The sequence below is a fragment of the Coturnix japonica genome, chromosome 1 (genome assembly GCF_054131305.1).
Source record: "Coturnix japonica strain WE chromosome 1, WE-NBRP24, whole genome shotgun sequence".
Taxonomy (NCBI): domain Eukaryota; kingdom Metazoa; phylum Chordata; class Aves; order Galliformes; family Phasianidae; genus Coturnix; species Coturnix japonica.
In genome coordinates, this window is record NC_140663.1 from 2553841 (window position 1) to 2571420 (window position 17580).

Genomic DNA, 17580 nt, shown 5'->3' on the forward strand with positions numbered 1-17580 from the left:
ACACAAATGCAATCATTTGACTATGTGTATAAAGAAACAGTGGGGAAACGTAGAAGACAGAAATTTTAAGAGCTTTAATCCATGCCTTAGCCCTTCCCTGAGACATCCTTTCCTCTCCAACCCTTTGCAAGATTTTGAGGCATATGAAACCAAAAGCACAAAATCCCTTCAGGGAAAATCCTTCCCCTGCTTTGTCTCACTTCACCAGAACCTTTTCCCTTCCTTCCTCTTGACATTATCACCTACGGCTTGAAATCCTCTTGGGAGCAGTTTTCCCAGCAATCTCAGTGCCTGATCCCACTGAGACCATGAAATCTCCTTGAGCAAAGTGATGGGGGAACGTGAAAGCCAGAAGGCAGCCCTGCTGAAAGTTGGCCAGGGCTGAATTTGGCCATTGATGGGTAGGCAGGTACCACCACATCCCAAAGGTCACTAAGCCACTGCCAATACTTTCAGTGCAGAACAGGTTTGGGGAGGATCTTTCTAAAGTGCAGAGGGCAGCAGTTTTATCTGTTACAGCTGGCTATCTTTAGACGATTCTAATAAATCAAGGAGATTAAAAACATTCCTCCCTTCAGCCTCCTCAGAGGTGTTTAACCCCACCAGGGTGTGTGAGGAGGAGGAGAGCTTTTGAAAACCAATTGCATTAGAAAGGGAGACCTGGAGGAGTTTTCAGTCACGTTATCTCCTCTTGAGCAAGTCCTGTGTTAAAGTGAAGGTCTCATCTTCCAAACCACTCTGCAGAAGGGTAATTATATTTGTGTCAGCCTTAAAGAAAATAAAGGTTTCAGAAGCACTGTATACTGTTCCCATTGCACAGTATAAAAGTCTTTCCTTTTATTTATTAGGTAATGAGAATCATTCCCATAACTTTTCCCCAAGAGGACACGGCACATGCATGTGTTACTTGATTTTGGCAGATTTGAAGAGGAACAAGACTGCAAACTTCTAATGAGCAAAGAGGAAGTAATTTCTGCCCAGAGATGTGGTGGACACCCCATCCTTAGGGACATTCAAGGCTGGGCTGAACCAGTCTCTGACCTAGCTGCAGGTGCCCCTGCTCATTGCATGGGAGCTGGATTAGAAGACCTTCAAGTGTTCTTTCCAGGTCAAACCATTCTATGATTCTATAATTCAGTGATCTGCCCAGAGGTGGCCCTTGTTGACCGAGCCAAGGGAATCCCTGCTAGATGGACATCCAGCTCCTGCCCTTCTGCACAGTTGACATGCCAGGTACAGCAGCTCCACGTGTCCCATAGTGTTCTGCACAGCAGGTCTGAATCTTTCAAAATGGTCTGCAAACAGAAGTCACAGAATTATAGAGTCATAGAATGGATTGGGTTGGAAGGGGATCTCAAATGTCGTCAAGCTCCAATCTCCCTACAATGGACAGGGTTGCCAACCACTAAACCAGGCACTAAAATCTTCTCAGATTACTCCAATTTAATCACTGTTGCAGGGATACCTGTAGGCCTCACGGCTCCAAACCTTTGCACCTAGTAGAGCGTGACAGAGGCCTTGAGTCTGACACTGCATGATGCTCCCCAGGTAATGTTGTAATTCAAGTGATTCTATGCCATCTGTGCCATCTATGCCATTTGCAGTGTTATTTTACTCCAAGGTACTCCACAAACCATGGCTCTGAGCTTGCCCACCCACTCATAAACCCTACTGAATCAACTCAAGAGCTTGCTCCCTAAGGAAATGTGCTTCCCTTACCAGCAAAGGTTTTTTCACTGACAGAGGTGGAGCATTGCCTTTGCAGAGGTCTGGGAGGCACAGAGCCAGCTGCAAACACCTCTTACCTTCCCACCTGAATCACAGAATGGCCTGGGTTGAAAAGGACCTCAATGAACGTCTAGTTTCAACCCCAATGCCATGGGCAGGTTCACCAACCACTAGGCCAGGCTGCCCAGAGACACATCCAGCCTGGCCTTGAATTCTCATTTCTTTACAAATAGAATCCAATGACCACATACAAAATAGCCATGGATGAAGATGAGCAGCAAACACTAACATATTGCATCAGAATTTGCTGGAAACACCATCAATGGGATCTCTAACTCACTTTCCCCATTCTGAGCTTTCATAGAGCACTGCCTAAAATGTTTGATGCTCTCTGGGTGCACGGATCATATTCTGCTCCCACTTGCCCTAACAGGCAATGCAAGGTGAATCTGTCCTTTGAGTTTAAAACTGTGGTCCAGATATTGCCTCATTACCCACCCTGTACTTTTCAACAGGCTGTAGAAGGATATAGTAGAAGGATATATATTCCAGGGATTGTAAATGCCAATGTCACAGCAACAATCAATGTGGATAAACTGGTAGGAAGGTGTTCCATCTTTTGGGGAGAAATAAACTACTACTACTATTTTGAAACATCCAATAGTGCTCCACATTGAACACCCTTGCTGTTAAGCTTGTTTTCCTTACAGACCTTTAATTCAGATGGTTGGAACCTAGTGTGAATTCTGACATCTTTTGTAGTGGAAGCTCACACCCTTATTAATTGAAAGAATGAGACAAAACAGCTGTCTTCTTGAAAAGAGACCCTGATCTTGTGTTAACAGGAGGAGCAGGAAGATACCAACAGCTGCATGAAATCACAATAATTAAAAATAAATAAATAAATAAAAAGAAAACTTCCTTGTAAAAGAGATAAGCAGACAACTGTGGGTGTCCTACATCAGGGAAAGGTTAATTCCAGCCTCATCTCCCAGCTGGCTCCATGAGGACAGAGGTTAAAGATGAAATTGTAAGAACCACGTGTCAGTACAGCTTAGATCTCTTGAGAAATGATCACCCGGACATTCTCTTGATGTCAGCCCTAATTAAACCTCTTCCCCTCATGTGATTAAGAGAATCTACCTTCCAGCATCCTATAATGAAGTGAAAAAAATAAATGTTATTAATTATGAATGCTTAAGAGATTACATCTCTGCTTGTAATGACTAATCTCACACCTTAGGAGACTAGTACTAAGAAGAGGAATCCCTTGGGGGCTCCTAGCTAAACAGACCACTGAAAATAACTCGAAGCTGGAGAATATCTGGAAGAAAGTATTTATTATATATGTTTGTCCCACTGGGGCCCCTCCCTTGAGATCTGTTGTAATCATTCCGTCAGCTTTCCTCCTACAGAGAGAGTCAGGCTGCTCCACCAAAGCCAAACAGCCCTTCCTAGGAAGGGGAGAAGCTAGAGGAAGAGGGGAACAATCTGAAGGAAAAGAATAAAGAATGGTCAAAAGTTCAGCTACTCTTGGATGTGAATAAGAAGAAAGTGTTGGGGGTGGAGTCCTGAAATACAAGGGGACAGGAATCATCCCTGTCATCACTAGGATCTCCCACTCCAGTTGGTTTGCTTGTCAAAGCTAACAGGGAAAATTTGTTATTTGCAGGAGCCTTGGAAAAGGAAAGTATGAGTAAAAAACTGTGGGGAAAGCACAAGCAGGATCTCAACTAGCAGCTCTGGGGGACAAGCTGCAGCCTGGCTCATCTGATGTATTGTGGAACAGACCAGGGCAGAGGACGGTGTGAGGCTGTTGTGAAAATGCCCATATCCCATGTTTGATGCAGCTTCTTCCCAATACAAGAAACTTCCAGTGTGTTTGAGTTCACTTACACAGCTTACATGTAACTATAATCTCCTGGATTGTGAGCTAGGCAACACTCCCTAAGCGTTTTAGTAAGGCAGAGCACTATTCCCTACTTTGCCAGCAATCACTTGCACTCATCCCCTGTACTCAATATCTTCACTACCACAAGCTCCACAGCTCATCAGCACCCCATAATCCACTCCATACTGCAAGGAAAGGAAATGGCCTTAAGTTGTGCCAAGGGAGGTTGACATTGGATATTAGGAAAAATTTCTTAGATAAGAGTGGTGAGGCATTGAGGCATTGGCACAGGCTGCCCAGGGAGGTGGTGGAGTCACCATCCCTGGGGGTGTACCAAAAAAAGGCAGATGTGGCACTGAGGAATATGGTTTAGAGGGCATGGTGGGGATGAGTTGACCACTGGACCAGATGACCTTAGTCTTTTCCAACCTTAATGGTTCTTTGGTTTCTCTCATGCAGCCCTTACTGAGCCTGCCCTTCTGCCATGCTTCACCACACCAGAAGGTTGCTGTATTAAAGCAGATATATCAAACCATCATTGCACAGTCTGAGGTATGAGAATACACCACTGGAGAACAGAGAGCTGCCTTTGAAATGGCTGCAAGAAAAGCAAATACTACACAGGTAAAATTAGTAATAGCTGATAAATACAGGGATGTCTATAAGTGGATCTTGTGTTTATCTTTTACAGGTGTTGGATTTTTTCATTTGTGTTGTTTTGTTTTTTTTTCTGCTTTGTTTTGTTTTCTCCCAGAAATTTAAATGGTTCCTTCAATACCAATCACAAGAAATACAATTTAGGTTTGGAGTTTGCAAATTGAACCAGAACATAAACACCAGTAGCCTGCAGTGCGTAGTGTAAGCTGTGGAGCAGAGTGAAAAGACATTTACTTAATCCTTACAAAAGTGCAGAGCACCATAAATCCTATACTTACTTGAAACTTGATTCCCTGCATGGGAGGTCTGGGTGACCTTTATCTCTGCCGGTTTCATGTGGGTTTTCAAACTCCTGTGCTTTGAGCTTTGGATAGCTTTAGTCAAGGAGTTGATTTTTTCTCCTTCCTAGAATTTTGTCAAAAATAAACCAGCATGTGAAGTGACATTTTCCTTGAAAACGTGTGGATAGTTTTTAATGAATGATGTTTTGTTGTGGGTGGTTTTATTGGTGAGAAGGTTTTGTTGTAGTGCTTTGTTTTGTTTTTCAGTGTGAGATACTGAGGCAGGAGGAGAGAGGGGGATGTTTTTAACCAAGATTGAAAAGCCAAATTCTCAAACTGGAAGTTTTCAGGAGGCAACTTATGATTTCCAAAAAGAAAGCTGTGGTTCTGGTGAAGACTATGTGCAAATGTATGAAAGTTCATGAATTTGTGCATATGAATGTGTATGTGTGTAAGCAACAAACCACACTCAACAACTACAGTTGTACTGGTAAACAAAACATTCCCTAAGCTCTTTGGTAAATGGCAGACAAAATGGCATGACCTACATTTTTAAGTCCCCATGCTGAGCCTGTAACCTACCAGTGAATTAGGTGACCATACATATCCTTATGGGTCTTAGCATCTCAACATAGTGGAAATTATGGCTTGTTACTAACAGCAGTCTTGAAGTCTATCCCACCGTTTTCCCTGAGCTTTTGTTCCTCAGAGCATGTAGCAGGGGACCAAAAATACCACACTGCCCTTTGACACCATGTATCTTCATTTGGAGACATTTTTCTTTCTTAATTTGATTGATTGATTGATTGATTTTCCTGGCTTTCCAAGAAAAGAAACTGTCATTTATATAGCACATAATTCAGATTTACACAGACAGTTTTAGCAAGTGCAGTTGAGCCCTCCTGGTTTCTAGGAAGAAAGAATTGCTCTGTATGTGCACACAGTCCCAAGCCAGATGAAGCAGAGCTGCCTTTAGGGTCTATGGCTTCTCAGAGATGTTTCTGTTCCTGTCTGTGAGGACAAGGACAGACCACTTGCTGGACAATAAAACTCAAAGATACATTCTTATAAGATTTCCTTCTACAGCCTCTCAGCCTGTTTGGCCCATTGAACAGGACCGAGGATGTGCAGTTGGGGTTTCTGAGCCTCAGTTCTGGGGGCAGCTCTTTTCTTTCATCCCTCAAATGGAAGGCAGCACAAAATCCAATGAAAAAGTGCATCCTACTATAAAGGTATCAAAGGAAAAGGTTATAGTGGATGAAGAAACTGTTGTGAAAGACTGAGGGGTGAGCTTGATGATATGGAGTTGGAAACGCTCCTTTCTTCATCATTTTGTAGATCTCTCTAAAGATCTGACATCACTAGAAAGCCATTCACATTGTAGTTATAGGTGGTGTTGGCCCAAAAAGCAAAGGAAGAGCCTAAGAGGGTGTAACCCTTCCGGGTTACTTGTGATTGAAGAAGTTTCCATGAATAAAAACCTATATTAGGATAAGTTGTTTAAAAATAGAAAGCTATCCCTTGTGGGGAAAGAGTGGTGATGAGAGAAGACCTCTACATCATCATCAGGAAAAGGAAGACCTCAAGCACTTATAGATAGTAAAAACCAATTGTTTCACATGCTACTTCTAGAATTTCTCTCTTCACCCCCTTCTCCCTCCTTTCTTTTCACTCCTTCATCATTCCCTCTTGTCTGGCTTATTGTTTCATTTATTATTATGCTCTTTCAGTGTCTAGGCAGCCTGATCTGGTCGGCAGGTCTTACTATACAGACCTATACCTGTGTCTTGATGCCCCATCAATGTCGCCTAGAGAAGAATCCCAGCCTCCTCCTCATCCACATCCCTGAATGCCCAGAATATGCACTCTTCAGGGATTTATACTTTTCTTACAGAGTCATGTACCTATTTCTGGACATTTCTTTTCCTATGAGAACACCATGTTAATTAGTCTAACAAGAACATCTGATCTCCCACTATTCCGCTTTCCCCTGGATTCAGATGATCATTGAGTCAGATGGGCCATGTTAGCAACACAGCCTCTTCTCCAAGACTTACCAAAAAGTGTGTGATCTTAACAGAAAACAGAAGAGTTGTGACTACATGCTCCTTCCTTCCTTCCACTGGGCAACCTGATCCTGCCCAATCTGCATTATTCGCTCCAGTGTAGAGCTTTAGCTTGGAGAATGAGATGGCATATACTCAGTTTGAGACACCTCCACTGTCAGTCTGAAGGGTGGATTTAGGAAAAACGATGCAAAGAGTTGCAGTGAACACACTACTTTGGGTTGAAGGCTGCTGTAGTGCAATGAGGAGGCAATATTCCTGCAACCTCTTCTTTGCAGTGCAGTGTAGGGATGAGTACAGTTATGCACCTTCCTTCTTTCATCATCAGCCTTAATCCGTAATATCGGAACCATTTTCATTTCTTGTTCAGCTCTGTGTCAGTGCTGTTGTTTTGCTTCGACATAGGAAATATAAATGGTGGGTTTGCCTTTTTTCTTTTTTAATTGAACCCTCAGTAGCAGCAAAGCGAGAAATGAGAACTTGCATCAGACAAGCACACTAATGCAGAACAATAGCAAAGATCAATAAACAATTCAATCCTTTCTGAGAAAACAAGTCTGAGGCAACCTCCGGGAATCAAAGAAAGTACATATGCACAAAAACAGCAAAAAACCAGCCTTGCTGCATATTAATTCAAGCCAACTGTAGAGTAGAACTTGAAAAATACAAACAAGTTAATATAAAAACAGGGGAAATTGGCTGGCATTTCCCAGTCTTCCTTTCAAAAGTTTTGAAGATATTCGATAAGAGATCCTCTGAGTCTTTTTAAGTCAGTGATAGTCCATTTTCAATGCTGGTTGAAAGGCAGAGTTGTCATTCTCCAAGGAAATAATGGTTTCCATCCCTGCTACATAAAGACCAAATTCCATCCTATGGATCACAACTCCTTTTCCGGTAGGACAACACAGATCAGAAGATATCTGAGAGTCCACAGGCAGAGATTTTCTGATCAAGGGGACTGGTAAAAGAACATATGCCCAGAGGAAATGAAGTCAGGCACTGATAAAGTGGCCCCTTCTGAAGACAACTCTTTCATCATGGGCATGACATATTCAATACTTAGATCCTCTTTCATCCTCAAGTCCCAGTGGCAAAAAACATTTTGAACAGAATGCTGGCTCCACAACTTGGCTATTTCTATTGATTTCCCTTGGCAGTTACATGGATATTCCAGGCACTGGGGCCACTGAAAGGGCTTAGCTCAGCAGTTCCCAAGATGTAAAAAACCTTAAGGTCATACCCATGCAGTCTGAAGCCATGCATGTAAATGCAAAGATATTTAAACCTGTCTTGGCATCTTTTCCTGGAGCAAGCAGCAGCTGTCTGGTCACAGACAACCCAGACAGAACCTGGATGTCTCAGCTTCTTCCATCCTCGCTCACAGCACAGTGCTGACCCAGCTGATATTGTCAGGATGCCATAACTTTGCCTTTCTGGAGAACGGTACCCCTGCTGAACAGCTTAGCTGGCAGAGAAACTGAGTTCAGGTTTGGAATTATATCCTCTGAAACATCTCCCTGTGGCTCATAGCAATATAGGAGAGCTCAGCAGGGAAATTATTACTCACTATAATAAGGTGTGTGTGCTCTTAGTAGACCATACCTGACCAGAGCTGAGTGACCTCCACTCTGTTCTTAAGAGGACATTTGAAATCTGAACTGCCACGAGGACAACAGTAGGTGTTGCTGATACCGAGAATATGGGTGTCCAGGTGTTTATTTCTCTCTGTGTGTAGGCAAAATCTACTCTTCCCAGTGTAGGCAAAGCTTTTATTGTCTATTTTTGAAAAGCATCTGTGCCAAGCCAGCTAGCACATGGTTCCTGGGGAACTCCATAGAGAAAACTCATAGAAATTGTCCAGATTCTTCCCAGGGACGTTATCAGCCTCTTAGTTCCCATTGGCTTGAGTAAGATGATGAATTATACATGCCAGTGGACCTCTAATTTGTACTGTTAGTAGATCACACTGCATTGTTTTTTCCTACTAAATTCATTAGTTCCTGATGGTCCTGATGTTGCTCCTGCTGGCCAATGAGCAATTAAGATCATCTTCTGAAGAAGTGTTGACTTTCCATTCCAGCTTTTTCTGTGTTTGTACTTAATACAGTGGTTCAATTTATGCATCCTTTGAGTTCATTGACAGAAGTCCTGTTTTCTAAGGGGCCTTTAAAGTTAATCATGCCACAAGGAATAGGTTGGGAGACACCACAAGGTCCACTTTTGATTGACATACCAAGACTGAAAGCTCATTTACCTGTATAGGAGAACTTGCTAGTCACTTGCAATGTAACTGGTGAAGATATTCACAAGGCAGAACAAGACAGAATATTTTTTCAGTTTGAAATAATATCCATTTAAAAAGAAAGATCTATCTTAACTGCTCTTGTAAGTGCAAATCCATTTGTTCGGCAGAGATGATGGGAAGCCAAGTCTCAAGTCCTTATCATAAACTGACCCTCATGCTTATCAAAGTTCTTGTCAGGATCTGGTTAAAAGAACACTGAAGACTAACAAAGACGTAGGTAGATGACGAAGAGCTTTCACTAGGGTGAATCATGTTCTTTAACAGGGACATATCCTTCCCAGGGCTACTGGGAGGACCTGTGTTCAGAAACATTTTATTTCTGGAGGAAGTTATTTAAAAAAAATAAAAACACAAGGAAGGGTGTGGAAACTATAGCAAGCTATGATGTTATAAATGGGTAAAACTTCTCTCATCAACCCATCAAATGATCTGTAGTAATTAACTAATTGAATGTGTAGTCTCACTGAGCCTTTACTGTATTTGGCAGGGCATCCATGTAGGCACATACTTGGGGCTCATCTGATGGGTTGCATTGCTACCAGGTTTCCTTATCTCATTAATGCTTCTGTTCTTTTAGCATAATTTTTCACTTCCCCTTCTATGACCAATACCAAAAGCAGTAGAAAAACACTGGCCCTCTTTTTCTGCATTTCATATCTCCATCCATTTTCTCTTGACATTTGCTGTGAGTACCGAGTGTACCATCCAGTCAGAAAGGCAATGTCCTGTTGTGATGTACAGCATTTCATTCTGTTAGAAGTACGTGTTTGCTGTGCCAAAGATATAGCTCTGAATTGGGCAATGAGCAACAAAGAGCCCACAGAGGAGATAATTTATCCTTTTCTCAGACACATCCATGGAAGCAAGTTATCTTCCCCTTCAACCACCCAGAGTCAGATTGTGGCTCTTATCTGACTATAAACCAGACAGAATGGAGCGTGTTGTGTTCTAAGTTGACCCCACAGAAAAAAAGAAAGGAAAATGGAAGGGAAGGAAAATGGAAGGGAAGGGAAGGAAAATGGAAGGGAAGGGAAGGGAAGGAAAATGGAAGGGAAGGGAAGGGAAGGGAAGGGAAGGGAAGGGAAGGGAAGGGAAGGGAAGGGAAGAAGGGAAGGGAAGGGAAGGGAAGGGAAGGGAAGGGAAGGGAAGGGAAGGGAAGGGAAGGGAAGGGAAGGGAAGGGAAGGGAAGGGAAGGGAAGGGAAGGGAAGGGAAGGGAAGGGAAGGGAAGGGAAGGGAAGGGAAGGGAAGGGAAGGGAAGGGAAGGGAAGGGAAGGGAAGGGAAGGGAAGGGAAGGGAAGGGAAGGGAAGGGAAGGGAAGGGAAGGGAAGGGAAGGGAAGGGAAGGGAAGGGAAGGGAAGGGAAGGGAAGGGAAGGGAAGGGAAGGGAAGGGAAGGGAAGGGAAGGGAAGGGAAGGGAAGGGAAGGGAAGGGAAGGGAAGGGAAGGGAAGGGAAGGGAAGGGAAGGGAAGGGAAGGGAAGGGAAGGGAAGGGAAGGGAAGGGAAGGGAAGGGAAGGGAAGGGAAGGGAAGGGAAAGGAAAGGAAAGGAAAGGAAAGGAAAGGAAAGGAAAGGAAAGGAAAGGAAAGGAAAGGAAAGGAAAGGAAAGGAAAGGAAAGGAAAGGAAAGGAAAGGAAAGGAAAGGAAAGGAAAGGAAAGGAAAGGAAAGGAAAGGAAAGGAAAGGAAAGGAAAGGAAAGGAAAGGAAAGGAAAGGAAAGGAAAGGAAAGGAAAGGAAAGGAAAGGAAAGGAAGGGAAAGGAAGAGAAAGGAAAGGGAAAGGAAGAGAAAGAATAAAGGAAATGAGGGAGGGAAGGAGAAGGAGAAGTGGTTTTAAGCTGGATTTTTTTTCTAGCAGCTTGAGGTGTTGGACATATCTGTAATCATGGCAGTCACGGGGGAATGAGAATTCAGCCTGCCTTTCATCCTCCTCACAGAGTAACTACTCCCAGGCCACAGTGTGAGCTCTGTTTGCAGGCAAACTCATTCTGCTGCCAAACCAGTGCAGCATTTGGGGGGGTTCGGCTATCTTAAGGTTGATATCCACAAATCTAGACCCCTTTTGCACAAACTAAAGATCTGGCCAATACAGTCAGTGCATGATGCATCCTCTGCTAACAGAAATGTCTACAGTGGATGAATCACATTCCTGCTACCCCTGGCTATCATCCTGCTGACCATAATTGGAGCTTTGGTCCCCAGCTGCAAAATGGCCCCCAGCATGAAAGGTGCCCAGTTCAAGTATCTGAATCCACTCTTACAGCTAAGTCAGATGAATCCCACCCTGGTGACTCAGAGATAAGGAATTGCATTAATAAGTGCATGTGTGATGAAATATTTCCTTTCTCTTGTTTTCGCATCTGACTCGTAGTCATTTTTCTCAATGCTTCCTAGTTCCTGTGGTATGAATAATAGCAAGTACACCTTCCCCATTCCTACTCTATTGTTCAAAGTCCTAATGTGGTTTTAGAACAGAAACTTTGACGATGACATACAAAAGTTCTGGATACACCACAGATAGAAGTAGCTCCATGCTGCTACTCTCTATTCTGCTCACTGTTCCCTACCAGTAATTCCTAACATTCAGTTCTCTTGAGCATTCAGCTGACATTATCCACTCCGAAGCTAACATCCCTTTTCTGAGAAGAAATTGCTACCCCAGAGACTATTTCTGTGTATAAACCTTCAGGGCTGCCTTACTTTGCATTTACTAACACACTGTTTCACCTGTCTCTTTGTTGCACGTTGTCTCAAGAGCCTGAGATACTCCTGCAGCTTCTGATGGAATATTAGTCACAATTATCATTAATAATTCTGCATCATCAGCAAGCTTTATTGCTTCTTTATTGTCAGTCTTTTCCAAATGATTTATGAGCATACTGAAGAACACAGCCCTCACTGGAAACTGCTGCAGTCAAACTCGCCTGTCAAGTCTTTCCACTATCAAAACAGAGCAATTTGTTGTTTCTTACCTCTTAATCGATTAGTAATCCATCCCACAACAATTTCTTTCTCTTTATCCTTTGTCGAAAGAGTTTACCAAGAGCTCTCCCCTTTCCCCTACATCAACTGGATCGTTCTAAACCACGTCTTCACAAAGTTCCCTGGACCGTTTTATTTCCATAATAAAATATATGGAGATTTATTTAGAAACCAAGTGCAAGGGATAGACAGGATGATCCTTACTGTCCCCTTCCAATTTGGGACATTCTATGATTCCATGAGGTGCCTTTTCCCATCATGAAATTTCCAGCATTGCCAGGGTTATTCATAAACTTCACAATGACATTGGCCATCTCTCATTCCCGTGGATGTGTTCTCTCTGGTCTCAAGGACTTTCGCATTAGCTTACCTTCACGCTCCCTGACTTGATTCTCTTCTGCTCTTGGTAGCAACTCTTTATCCTTGTTATAAGGCAGGTAGCTCCAGGAGGTTTAAGAAAAGAACTTACAAGTAAATACCGAGGCAAAGAAAGCACAGGGTACCGATTTCCATATAAATGGAACTACACAGTTTTGTGGCAGTGTAAAAAGAGGCTGCATCTATAACCTTTTATTGCAGTGCTTTCAATCAGGCACACTCACTTTTAAGGGTAGCTTTTCTGCACAATACTACAGACACGGTTAAGGAATACCTAATGATAATATCAGCCACTTGCTTTGGAGCTAATGCTGCTTTTCTCAACGTGTTTTGCAGGGCTCTGTGCTTAGTTAATATTAACTTTTTCCCCAGATACCAGGTTATTAGCTGAGCTGCCTTTATAGACAGCTTTACCACCCATCCAGCACTGATTTGCTGAGTGGTGGACAGCAATCTCTTCCTCACTATGGCAGGCAAGAGTTCTCATAGAATCATGGAATCATTAAGGTTGGAAAAGACCTGTAAGATCTTCTAGTCCAATATTCTCATACACAAGTTGCCATCTAGCCCATGATTCGGGCCCAAAACATAACACATAACAAACATGCACTGGTTGGAAAGCTGAGCTGAAAGAATGGAGGAAGGAATGTTGCTGCTATCCATGCTGCTCCTCATTGGTGTAGGACCAGAGTCTGACTTTGGTGTAACTCAGCCTTTACTCCTGGTTTGTCATGTAGCCAAATGCAGAATCTGACTCTGCATCTGCACAGGGTTGGGGTGAAAAGAAGGGTAGGACTAACTCATGCTCTCTTGGAGAACCATGTCTGGAGCTCCTGTGTACTGCCACTAATATGGGTCAGTTTAAACAAGAATGAAGATTCGTGTTTTATCTTTTCTCTTTACTCAGTGCTGAGCTACTTCCTTTCCCCTCGCCCTGATGCTGCTGCCTATCACAGCACCTGAAAACTCAGCCCCTGTGGAGGCTCTGGTCAGCATTCACAGTGGAATTTGCCTTTCAGTGCTCTGCCATGCCACATGCCAGTTTCCCTCCCCTCCTTACACTCCCCATGATTTATGTTCTCCTGTTTCATTGACACAGATGGTATTTTACATTTAAACAGTTCCACTGTGTACCAGTTCCCCCTGTAAGTGAATCTCAGCCCCACACTGACTCAGCTCCTTGGCATGAAGGTAATTTCTCCAGCTCCCTCCCATGGCATTCCTCTGCAGTGCCTGCATCTGAAGGATTCCCACTGGAGCAATTAGATGTCCACGTGTGCCCTAGATAGCTGGTTAGCTTTTCTTTGCATTGCACTTCACCTACAAAGGCATAATGTGTAGGATTAATAAAAGTCTCATGGCAGGTTTGTCTTGAAAATCTTGGGTTGCCTTCTTTAAATGTTACAGGCCAAACACCTAATTTCTTTTTCAATTATATTCAAGGGAGGTGGGGACAATCCAGAATTAAACCCATTTAGTGGTGACAATTGTGTCTTGTATTTGAATCCAGACGGTGTCATGGAAATGGGAGAGTTCTTAGAAGTCTTTCAGAAAAGATTTGGAGAATGAAATTGTTGTGGATTATTAATTAATTAAAAGGTAAGAATTAACAAATTGTTCTGTTTTAATAATGGAAAGCATTGACAGGAGCTCTATCAACCCCATGTACAGATGTCCTAACTCCAATAGTCAAAGACAGTTATAGACAAAACCTAGAGAACACAAAGAAACCAGGAAGTTTCCACTGAAACTCAGCAACTGGAAGGAGAATTCAAGAACCTCAGGGACTCGGTAGAGGTTGACTGGGACAAGTGACGTACACATGTACCAAAGCCACATCTGTGTTGATGCTATTTAAAATAAGCGCTCTTCTCTCTGCTGATGTCTGCTTAGTGTCCCATGCAACCCCAAGAAAGACAGAAGTTGAAGCAGGCCTCTCATCTCTGAAAGAAAGAGGCTCAATGCTCTGATGATGGATTACAAAATTCTCTCTGTGACTGTTTTTTGAGCTGTTTCAGCCTTCAAACAGAGAGTTGAAGTAGATTGGAAAAACACCACAGAGGACAGTGCCAAAAGGAGATTGGCATCCCTATAGAGAGAACCAGCCTGGCTTTCAAACCCATTTGTTCCAGCTTTTATTTTTTAACCCAAACATGTGCTCCTCTTATTGCTATAGCTGGAATCAGCTCGTTGGAAGCAGAGCCAAGCAGGGTGTCCCAGTTAAGGTAATAATTCACTCCACAGGTCTGATGGCTTTGCGTCAGGATTACGAAGGCAAATCCAAGACAGTTATAAATCTGTGAAGAAATAACATGCTGATAAAAAAAAATAAGAAAGGAGGAAGATTGCAATCCTCATAGCTAGGTAGGCTGGTAGTATGGAAGGAAATAAGTACAGTTAGTCCTCTGCTCAGGTATGTATATTGAGTTATCTGCTTGTCTGAGCCTTATCAACTGAACAGGGCCTTCATACCTCCTTGAGAACTTCTCTGAGCCGGATCACACATCTGAGGCATGATCTCCATCACAGATACCCTGCTCCTCCAGATCCCATGTCAAGTCTTCTTCAGTGTCTTTTGAAGGCAGAACAGTCTGAATTCATACATGGTATATCTGAGTAATTTCAAAATATGAATCCTTTGTGAAGGAAAAACTGAGTCTGCAGCACTACAGAAGAAGATATGATCAACCATTTAGGAAAAATAGAAGTCTATGGGCACTTTCCCCCACTAGACTGATGCAGGGCTCTGAGGGAAAGACACAGAGGCAGCCTGCTATTTGCCAGAAGAAGCATAACACCGGTGGCTATTTACTTTACCTTTGTACAAACAAAGTGAAGATGCTTGCTCTGAACCTGACTTTTGGTCACTTTTAGCATCCACCTTGCACTCACTGTTGATCCAATCTCGGCCGCATGCATTAGTAAGGAGATAATGAGTAACGATCTGCCTTATGAGTAGTCACAAAGAAATACCAAGACCCTTGGGCTCAGCTTTCCCCATCTGGTAGCTCACAGCCTGTTCCAGCAAAGGGGGCAGGTCACTGCAGCACTTGGTGACAATGCTTGGCAGAACAACACGGTGCCGAATTACACCCTCTTAGTTTCCTGCATCCATTGGCACAAAGCTAGCTCTCTTGTATCAGAGCAGCACAGCAGCTCCTGGAGCCAGGCTTAAATATTTCTTCCCAAATCTGTTTCACCCGCTCCTGCAAAGGACCTTTGTTGTGAAGCAGCAGCAGGGTTTACTTCTTGCCCCTAGTATGGATGTGTTGTACTTCCATCCTTATGAGAGGAGGTAAGAGAGATGGTTGAGTTTGGTGACCAGTGTCCACTCCATTGGCTACTGCCTCGCTCTTCCTTTCAACCAGGTTTTGTCCCCTTCTTCAGAAGTTCTCCATCCCATGGAACCCAGGTTTTATCCCTTTCCCCAGAATCTCTCTATCTGGCAGATCTCACGGCATCTATAAGTTCCTATGTCTCTTAGGAGGACAGTTTTGAAGATTTGCTCACTTTGTGCATCTGGAACTCTAAGGCAGCAGCTGGGATATCAAACTATTTACCACAAACCATCAGTTTACATGCCTTGTCCCAGAGAACCATAGCAGCCTACCTCCACTCATCCCCTTTTCGTGGCCCTCCTTTATGTGGCCAAAAGAAGAAAAAAGAACCCATGCAGGAAGACCTCACCTCACTCACCTTTTTGGCAGCAGGAAGATGTCTTCGTGTTTCCCTCTTAACGTTTTCCTCCAGGCAGGGTGTCAAATCATGAGGATATTAGGGGAGCGTGGAAAGGGTTATGTCTTAATTCCTCTGAACTATGAACTTACTTGCCTCCATTTGCCACGCTGTTGTAGTTATTTCAGCACCATTCCCCAAACCTCTCCCCTCAATTCACTTTTCAGCCATACTGGCTATCTAAGATTCATTCTTTGTGACTCTGCCTGAGTTACTTGAGAGATTCTCCTTTCAAACATGGGATGTATAAATGAATATAAATTATTTTTCTCCTCACATATTTTTATTTGAATTCGTTAATAAAAATCTGTAAAAGTGTGGATACTTCAGTTTTCTTCATGTATTCATATATTAGAAAAAGCATCTTTTCCATTTATCCAAGAAGAAAACTCCAGTGATTACATTTCAGTTTGAAGTTTCTTTCAAGCAGCTTGTATCCACTAATATCCACTAAAACAAAGGCCTCGTTTAACAAAGCATTTCATTATGTTTTCCAGCTCTCGAGAGGATGTGAGAGTATAGTGAATGCCTTGGTTAAACAAAAGTTTATTTTTAATGGAAGTATAGAAATCATAAAGAACGATGGTCCTTTAAACGTCACTGCTCTTGCCAAAAATATATCTCAGCTAGCATTATACAATGCCCTCAAGCCCACAGGCAAACAATGCAGCCCTTGGGCTGCGGGACAGATGGTAACACAGGAGCTGTTAGCTGTGAATAAAGGGGAAAATCAAAGGCCCTGAGAACTCACAACAATAAAGGATATGTTGAGGCTTACTGTAAAATTAAATATCTCAGTTCCAATCTAATATCTCAGTTCCATAACTGCAGTTATGTGTGAACATACAAGGTTGGCTGCTGTAGTATACTGTCAATGGATTTCCACGCACACAGTAAGTTTTTTGGAGGAGAAACCATCTGTAAGATATCTCCAGAGGGTCAGATGATGTCAGTAGCTCCACTGTGCAACTAGTGAAGCATCAACTTGAATCTGGGCAACTACTACCAGGCAGATCAAACTCCTCAGTTGATTACACCCCCAGTGCTGTTGGATGAGCCTTTTGGAGTTTATAGAGTAGTTGTTTTGCTGGAAAACACATCAGTATTCAAAATTTGATCTTAGAAAGGTTTTGTTTGGTCATAAAAACCAACATGGTGTCATTTAATTATTCAATTGGATCACCATAACCTTTAAAGAGGAGCTTATTGCAGGTATGCAGGTACACAGATAAACATGGCAACATATAGTACTTCTTTTGGCAAATGAAGAGGCACACAGGCATCATGTCACCATTGCACCAAACATATGCTGAATAAGTTTTGAAGTACATTCCATTCTGACCTAGAAGTAGTGTCAAACTTCCTGAGCCATCAGTCTTTTATTTTAAGATCCACTATGACAGAAGTCACTGTAACTGTGAGGAATTAGCTTGCCTCTAGAAGGGTTTGAAACATAACCTTATTTCCAGTAAATTCATCTTTGTCACTCAAGATGACTTTCAGTGTCACAACTATTCTAGAAATACCAAAGGCTTCTTGCCTGATGTCCATTAATTTCAATGA